The sequence below is a fragment of the Fukomys damarensis genome, unplaced genomic scaffold (genome assembly GCF_012274545.1).
Source record: "Fukomys damarensis isolate Sample0158 unplaced genomic scaffold, DMR_v1.0_HiC HiC_scaffold_35, whole genome shotgun sequence".
Lineage (NCBI taxonomy): Eukaryota > Metazoa > Chordata > Mammalia > Rodentia > Bathyergidae > Fukomys > Fukomys damarensis.
In genome coordinates, this window is record NW_022900947.1 from 12,802,490 (window position 1) to 12,810,727 (window position 8,238).

The 8,238-nt window shown below is 35.9% G+C and overlaps 1 long non-coding RNA gene across 2 annotated transcripts in view; it reads left to right on the top strand.

The window, feature by feature from the left end:
* Positions 1-6,987, top strand: part of LOC117284253 — a 25,493-nt gene extending 18,506 nt beyond the window's left edge. The window contains exons 3-4 of one of the 2 annotated variants that reach the window (XR_004515344.1): positions 5,182-5,490; positions 5,726-6,987. This is a non-coding gene — a long non-coding RNA (uncharacterized LOC117284253). Of the gene's footprint in view, positions 1-5,181; positions 5,693-5,725 lie in introns of those variants that run through there. The other variant, XR_004515343.1, reaches the window with a different exon arrangement.
* Positions 6,988-8,238: the final 1,251 nt, after the last annotated feature.

Genomic DNA, 8,238 nt, shown 5'->3' on the forward strand with positions numbered 1-8,238 from the left:
TATTACTCTTCAATGTGCTATTAATCACCCCAAATGATTTTCAATCATTTTGTAACTGCTGCCACTGACTAAAACTTCATGCTACCAAAATTATTACCAAAATTATTTTACTAAACAAAAAGTCAAAGAACAGAGTGTGGTGCTGGATAATTAGTTCAAAAATCCTTAGATGATTTTAATAGTTGAGAATCTAACTACATTTCTTTGTAGATGCAGCAGTTATTGTGAGATTCTATGTCTCATTTGTATGAGTGTCTATGTGCTTTAAGGAAAGGGTTGGTAATGGTAAGAAATGCAAGGCTGGGGCAATAGAAATCTTACTGTAAATTAGTAACCACAAGATGTGTGATAGTAATTTATTTTCTAAGTAAACTTGGAGTGGTATATTCCATGTTTATTGGACAAATAGTTACTATGACATTCTTGCCCAAAAATGCACAATTACTTTGCAAACAAAAACCCAGCAATTTTAGTATTGTTCTTTTGGCTGAAAAATATATCTATATAAAAAATAAATGGTTAATGTTATAAAAACCTGATCATATATGCCTTAGAACATATATTTGAGTTGGAAGTCTTTTTCAAGAAAAAATGAACTGAAAAGGTTTTATTTATACAGCTAAGTAACTGTATTTATGACAATTAAGATAAAGCAAAATTTTCAAAACAGAAAATGCCATGTCTGTTTATGAACAGGCTGCATTTGTTTTGACTTTTTTGCTCCCTTCTAAGCACTAAACTTCTCTCTGGACACATTGCTTGTATTTCTCAGAATGTGAGTTCCCCACACAGTCAAAGTTTTTTCGTGAATTTTCATTTTATATGATGTCTGCGTTTGACTTAGCTGTCCTTTTTACAACCCAAAACACTTCTTCTCAATGCATTCTACTCCACTCTTTAAGATTTAGGGAAATTTTTTCTGACTTGTCTGTAACTCCTAATAATAGAAAGAATTTCTTTGTGCCTTACGTAGCTATTTTTGTTTACTTCCATAGTAATTCAGTGTAAATATGCTTATAGTTTACAAGACAGACTCATCAACCCAACATGACCTCCTGAAAAAGAAAGGTCCATAAGCAAAAGAATGAACAGATCCAGGTTTAATTATTCTTCATTCTTCAATTTAGCAAATCGTTATGAAGCACTAAAAACATTTTAAGCAAGCATCTATTAATAAAACTTAATAGCTTTTGCCTCCACCCAACAGAGACCTATCTCTCAGTAGGGAGGTACACATTTATCAAATATCAAATATTCTTAAAAGCAAACTCACCATTACAACCATGATAAATTATGTGAAGATGACAGACATAGTGAAAAAGCACTGTGATAGCGCAATTTAGACTAATCCATCAGACCAGAAAATGCAAGATGAAAATAATGTTGATATAATCGAAACCCAGAGTGAACAGAAAACATTTTAAAGTGAAGCCAAGGAAGAGACTTGAGGATCAGACCTATCTGGAATTGTCTTTTCTGTGGGAAAATGAAAAATTTCCACAGGCAACATCACAAAGAGAAAGATCATATACCATCTTACATTTGTGATAGTCAAATCTCAAATATTTATCACACGATGTCCAGTCTAGAGGTGACGGTGCTTTGGATTTGAAGGAGAGCATGAGCTACATTTGAGACATCTGCAGCGGGTGACATCAGTGAGGTTTTGGTTGGATTAAGAATCTGAAGGACCAGGGCGGACCACATGCCAGGGATACTGCTCAGGTTTCAGGCTTGAGCCTAGCAAGCTCACAGTTAGCTCAAGAGCTCCTGGATGGAAAAAGTGGCCTTGGTTCAGCCTGTGGCTTCTTCATAGTCTTTTCTCTTGCTCACTTTGAATAATTCATTGCTTGCTAAATAAGCTTATTTGTTTTTCATGTTGAAATCATTACTGTGTTCATGGCACTATATCTGAGGATTATTTTCCTTTTAAAGCTTAAAGCAAGACAGAATTCCTTCTTTTAAGACACTTGTGGCTCCACTAGGAATACAAATATTCTCTCATATATTTATGGTCTGGTGTTCTAAGGATGACCTTTAAAATTTCACTGGTATCAAAAGGACACAACTTACTATAATTAGGAAGATGTGAGAATAAGAAATACCATGCACCCAGGCATGGATCCTGTTAAACATAACCGCGAGGGTCAGTGAGCGGCGTTGCACTCCCTGATTTCAGTGTTCAGCAGTGAATTATATATATAATAAAATTGACGTAGACCCATGTTAGACGAGTTGTTCTGATTTTTGAAGGGTGGCTATGGCTGCGTGGGTAGTCCGGCAAAGCAGACATCTTGGAGCAATGCCACGGAGGTGAGAAGGTGCGGAGGGGTGACGAGAGGCCTCGTGTTTTGAGGTCATAGTGTTTCGGGTGAAAAAAGGAGAGAGCTGGGACAGCCCACTGGAATTTTGGCAGATAGCGTTGGAATTGTCTGCTTAATTTAGTAAATGGCAAGTTTTCTTTCAGTTAGATACAATAGCCACTGAAGCTTTTGTTTGTTTGTTTTGGAGTCATACACAGTAAGAATTGGAAAGGAAGAGAGAGAGGGTACTGGAAGATGGTATATATATGAAGATTGATAAAATCATTGCGACACAGTAAATATCTTTCCAAAATGTAGATCATGTCGGCATGGGGAACATTCACATTTTACAACCTAGACAAAATTTTTAGTTCATACTGGCATTTGAAAGGAAAATAAATAAATAAATAAGAAGTATCACATAATTAGCTCAACTTTGTAGCCATGGGTGATACATAAAAGACTGATCTTATTTTAAGCGGTTTTTGCCTAAAAATACTTGAGTGTTCTTTATTTGTATTAAAGTAAGAAATGCAGAAAATGTAGAAATCTGTGGTTTTTAACACATACATGAATGTTGTAGGGACTACATTTTGATTTAAGCTTAAATATATTTTATGCTGTTTCAAAAATTAGTAAACACTACTTTTTCATTTTGAAGATAAATATTTTTGGTAAAACTATGACTCCACATATTCTGAGTAGTTTCTTGGAACAATGAACGTGCTGTTGAATAAATATCCACACGAATGTTAACAATTAATCTCTCTCTTCAAGGAGTCCAACTAAGCATTAAGAACCTCTGACGATTTGATTTGGAGATTAATTTAAAAACTTACATTTTTAAAGGCAGAGAAATACTTTTTTGGCATCTACTAGAGTTTTGTATGTGTAGATAGTTAAAATATTGTCTGGCTTGACAAATTTTTTTACAATTAAATTAAGCAATGGCAAGGTCATTTGATTAAACTTGTACTGTACAATATTTTGTTAAGGACTTACATTATTTTATTTACTTAATTTTATTCCTTTTTTTTTTTTAAGAGATGAGGTTAGCATTGGACAACCTAATGTGAAAATACCTGACATCATTTAGTCATTTCTTTAATGAAGTTTATTCATCAATAGTACAGTTCAGTCTAATAAAAATGTATAGTATAGGACTTCGAACTTAGTTCTTTAAGGCATCTCCACACTGATTTCCACAGTGGTTGCACCAGTCTGCACTCCCACCAGCAGTGGAGCAGGGTTCCTCTTTCCCCACAGCCCCTCCAGCATTTGTTATTGGTTGATTCATGATTATAGCCATTCTTCCTGGGGTGAGGTGGAATCTCAGTGCTGTTTTCATTTGCATCTCTCAACTGCCCAGTCAGTCCCATTTGACCCACCTATTCCCCTGCTTGGTATCTTCCCCGAAGAATTAAAAGAATCATACCACAATGATATATGTGCACCCATGTTCACAGCAGCACAAATTGTAACAGCTAAAACTTGGAAGCAACCCAATTGTCCATCAACAGGAGACTTGATAAAGAAAAAAAAAACACCTTTATATATAATGGAGAGCTACTTAGCAATAAAGAATGAGAAACTAGAGACATTTATGGATAGATGGAAGAACATTGATTAGATACTCTCAAGTGAAATATATAGTACACACGTGTAAATACTGAATAGTCTCTCTAGTGTGGGAAGCTGAAAATGTAAATAAAGACTAAAAGGTATAATATAATAGATAATGTGAAATAGGAAGAAAAGGAGAAGTGAAAAAAGAAACAAGGGAATGGAATTAATGTGAGAAAAAGAAAAAATGGAAACAGTCTTTGTAGTTAGGGAGGGGTGGAGATAGTGAAAGGAGGACAGGGGAATGGGGAAAAAATAAAAACCAAGATGGATTATGTAAAGGTGTAAATTTCCAATGATGAAAGTCACTATATTGTATACCTTAAATGTACCAATAAAATTAAATTTTTAAAAATGTATATTATAGGTCAGTGGTGGTAAACCTATGGCATGCATGTTGTTTATTTTTGTTTTAAGACAAAAATGTTAATGTATGAGTTGTTTTTTATAAACCAAAACCTCAGGATTTGGGTTTAATTGCAGTGCTGGTGCTTCGTGGTACATAAGTGGGTTTGGGGCTGTAGTTTGGGCACCCCTCTCTAAAAGGTTTGCCATCCCTGTTCTAGGGGATTTAAGTGGAAGGGAGGTTCCTCATTCATGTTGCAGATAATTTTAAATTACAAATAAGTCCAAAAAACAAACAAACACACACAAAAACCAAAGAAGCCTATTTTTGCAAGAGACTGAGTGGTCATTCTCGAATCAAAAATTCTAAATTGTGTCCCAGAGGTGAGAAGTGGATATTGAACCGAAGGGAATCAACATTATGACAAGTGGTAGGAAGGGATGCAAGATACACATTTTTGAGGAGCATGTTAAGAAACTCAAGTTTCAACATGCTAAAAGAGCAAGCCAGAGTTTTGAACTGAGATTTCAGAAGAATCATTTTGATGTCTGAATGAAAAGTGAATCTGGTGGAACAAGATGAGAAGATAGTATCTGGGGCCTGATGGATCAGTTAAGACAGTTGGTAATGAAGCCCTTTTTTAAGCTAGGAGGAGTGGAGGTGGGAATAAAGAGTGCACACATACTTAGGACACTCTTACTTGGTTAACGGTCTGAATAATTTATATTTGAATTTGAAACAAGGGCTCGCAGAGGGAGGAATGTTGATAACTAGTAAAAATGAGGCTGGAATCTATAACAAACAAATTCTGAATTTCAAGGATTTGCTAGAATATAATGTTATATTTCAATGACTTTCCAAAGCAGATGTTCCTGACATGACTGTCTTTTCTTCAATGTGGTATTTTAGGGACTACACATAATCCACCTAGTGGCTGTGCTATGCCTTAATACCTTGGAATCATTGTAATCCATCAGACGGAAGGGTAAAAACAGCCTATGGGAGGTGGAGCTATTTCCTAATACTCCTGACTGAAAATTACATGCATAAAGTCAGCTTACACTGCCCTAATATCCGTGTGGCCACACCAGAATATAAAGGGGAAAAGAACACGCCATTGCAACAAGTACCTAAACAAAGAAGAAAGCAACAGGTTCTGGGGAAAATATCACTTCAAGGATTCAAGCAAGTGACTGCGCATGGGCAATAAACAAGATGGTAGGGTATTCTGAACGTGTTTTAATGTGAAGCTTTAAAGAGTTGTCCACTGGAGATTTCCCATAGCACTTTGATTTATAGATCTGATGCTTGGAGGAAAAGTTTGGCTTGCTTTGTAAGGATGGGGGGGATTTATAGGTAAAGCTGACTGTTTGTTGTAGAGCTTATTTAATCAATAAAACATGTTGCTAGAAATAAAATGATGGATGAAACTAATTCATTCTTTTCTCTTTAGGAGTGAGCAGAGTATACCTGATAAAATGAAGGAATGTTGCCAATCTAACAAGGCTCAGGGAAGATGCAGATGTTCTAGTGTCCCACGGCTCTTTTAATCAATGCAGGAGAAAATAAATGTGGCTACTGAGTATTTGAAATGTGGTTGGTGAAACTGAACAACCAAATCTTTAACATTTTAGAAATTTAATTAATCAGTTGGAACTCCTTATGCGAGGAGGTAGATTTTAACTTTTTAAAACAATAACATTCAGCAGCAACGGCAACATATAGCTTGGGGGCACCTACCAGATGTCAAGTGCGATTCAAAGCACTTTGGATTAATCAGATTGTCCTTCATAACAACTCTGTGAGGTTAGTACTTTCCTATAACTGTCATTTTGCTGATAAGGAAATATAGGCACAGAGTTGTTTGATACATTTTTTACCTTTATGAAACATACAGTCCAGTGCAGGAAATAGACAAACAGATAATTCTATTGTAGTTGTGGTAACAACTGTGGAAGAGACCACAAAATACCTGTTATAAACCAGAAGGGAAAAATAGAAATTGACCTAATGATGAAAACAGAGAGGTTTCAATGAAAAATGGAATGTGTTAGGCATGAGGTAGGGGAGAGTGGGTGAACTGGCTGCATAACAATTCTCTCCTAAAATCCCAGTGCTGTCCATTTCTTCTTTCCCTCTGGCCTAGAAGAATACAGTGTTCAAGTTACTCTTTTATCCACCTAGAAAATACTCAGTTGTCTTTGGGCCTGGACCCTACTTTGGATTGTAATATGTGGAGCCAACAATAAATATCAAAATATCAAAATGAAGAGGAACTGCTGCCCTTCCCCTACCCTTAGGCTTCAATGGGTCTGATCCTTATCTTCTTAAAGCCAAAAAGCAACTGCCATGGCCTGGTTGCCCTTTCCCTAGAATAGGTCAGCCTGGCTACAACTCAGCCCATTTACACGCATCATTAAGGCTAATGATTAGCTAACTTGTTCCTTCTCTAGGCCTAATGAGGTGTGAGGTGATAGGTCTGTAGTTCAGTGTAAAAGATACAAAAATTAGATGCCCAGAAATTATTCCTTTAGAAGTGATGCAATGAATCCAATATGGTTCCTCCTATGTTAGCTTAGAGTAACACAACCCAAGTGGTAACCCAAATTATTTGTGCAAGATTTTAACCTTTGTGATGATAGTAGAGGATTTTTTCTTAATGTGCATGCTGTAACCTGTATGTACAAGTATGCATTCCTTTTTGTAAAACTATGACAATGCTGAATCTTGGAGCTTTGCCTAATTGAAGCAATAATAAGAATCATTCTAATTTTTGCTATTTTCATTTTCCTTTTCAATTGATTTATTATTATGCCTTGCTGATGTGTTCGATATCAATGTTTCTTCTATATCAGTTTATACAATACCATGTATTTCTGAAATATTATATTTCCATCTTTACACGTCAATGTTCTGGGAGATTGTTCAGATCAGCAGAATTCAATTCTCTTCTCCTCAGTCACACTAGAATCCAATTTGCTTCTAGCTTCTGCATCTCACATCTCTCAAAGTAAAAGGGGACAGAAAGTTTGGAGTACATACACAAACTCCCTTAAGAATTCAGACCCAAAGTTTTCCTACCTCACTTCTCATGTTGCAGCGCCGAGCCACATGACCTAACCACAGAGGATTCTGGGAAATATAGCTATGTGTGCAGCTATGATTTTTTTTTAATTTTTTTTGCAAGACGGAATCTAATTGGGAACCTTGTGCTTGCAAGGTAGGCATAGCTCCACTAAGCTAAATCTCTAGCCCTATGACTCTTATTTTGAGGGGAACAGAGAGTTGTGTTAGTAGGTAAAAGATTCTGTCCAATCTCAGATTTATAAAATATTATATAGATTCAATTGATTTATCTTCCTTCTACTTTTTACATGAAAAATATAACTCCAATGATTTAGATAATCAAGGCTTAGACAATTTTACTGTGTTCCCTGTCTGCTGACTTCCTTTTATTACTGTACATAATTTTTCATTTATTTTCTCTTGAGATACTTTGACTTTTTAAATTCACCCATTGCTGCAAACTTATACACAATTATAGATTGATCTTTGTAATGTCCACTTCAGCCTTCCCTTTCTTACTATTAATATCACTGCCTTTCATACCTCCAGGCTGTCATAACTGAAGTTGGGTGTCATCCTCCGGGTGAGGTTATTGGCTTCCTATTTTTCTATTCTCCAGTACCTCCATTACATTGTTTCCAGATTAAATCCAAACCTTTCACTTCCCTCTCCCCAGATACTCCTCATTCAGAATTTGTGGTGCGTTCTCACTCTTTTCTTTCATTTATATTTGCCAACTCTGGAAGGCAAGGTACTTCTCGCTGTGGCAATGATCTGCTTTCCTTGTATGGCCTTAAATTCAATAGAGCACATCATGATTCAATTATTTCTTGCACTCCATGTTTACCACTTTTCTATTTCTATCCTATCAAATCAACTCATATTTAGTTCTTAAAAATA